An 889-nucleotide genomic window follows, 5' to 3' on the forward strand; every position below is an offset into this window, starting at 1 on the left:
ATTCACCTTTTCCTGGAGGTGTACACAGGACTGAGGTGAGAACAGCAAAAGGCTCTATTTTAATGTCCTTAATGAAGGATTCAGGGAACAACATTAAACAAACTCATATACCATCTTCCAAAAGAATTATTTTGTAAAACTGATGCCTAGTGTATGGTAAACGATAATATAGTAAAAACCATATTTTTATTTCTGGGACATTAAAATTCTAAATCTATTTATTATTCATGCTGCTTTGAAATACATTCCTTGATTAGGAATCATTGTCTGCCATAGGAGTGAGGAAGGACAACACTCAAAGTAATAAGAAGCGAAAAATATGGAAAAATTTACTCCTACTAGGTTTGGTAACACATATACTAAAATTGAAATGATACAATGATGAGCATGGTCCTTGCACAGAGATAACATGCAAACTTGTAAAGCATTCCATATTTTTGTTGCAAGAAGAATTAACAAGTATACTTTAAGCTAAGACAATCCCCACAAGTACAAAAATTATACATAAAGAGAGCACGAATCCCCAAAACAACAATCTCTCTCAATGTCAATGGATGAAATGTGCCAATTCAGAGGCACAGAATAGGAAGATGAATTAGAAAATTGAACCCAACATTCTGCTGCCTGCAAGAAACATGTCTGAACAATCAAAGCACCCATGGGCTAAAAGTAAAAGGCTGGGAAACAAGTTTTCAAGAAAATATCACCTCCGCAAAGCTGGAGTGGCCATACTAGTATCAGACCACATGGACTTCAAGCTAAAGGTTATCAGAGACAGTGAATGTCATTTCTTAATGATCATGGGATATGTACATCAGAAAAAACTCACCCTCCTCAATGTATATGATCCTAATGACAGACCAGCAAAATACTTTAAAACAACTTCTAA

General features: G+C 35.1%; 1 pseudogene; it reads left to right on the top strand.

Annotated features, from left to right (window-relative positions):
• Positions 1-342: 342 nt before the first annotated feature.
• LOC130037060 (uncharacterized) lies at positions 343-439 on the top strand (annotated as a pseudogene).
• The last annotated feature ends 450 nt before the right edge of the window (positions 440-889 follow it).

The sequence above is a fragment of the Sorex fumeus genome, unplaced genomic scaffold (assembly GCF_029834395.1).
Source record: "Sorex fumeus unplaced genomic scaffold, SorFum_2.1 ptg000070l, whole genome shotgun sequence".
NCBI lineage: Eukaryota > Metazoa > Chordata > Mammalia > Eulipotyphla > Soricidae > Sorex > Sorex fumeus.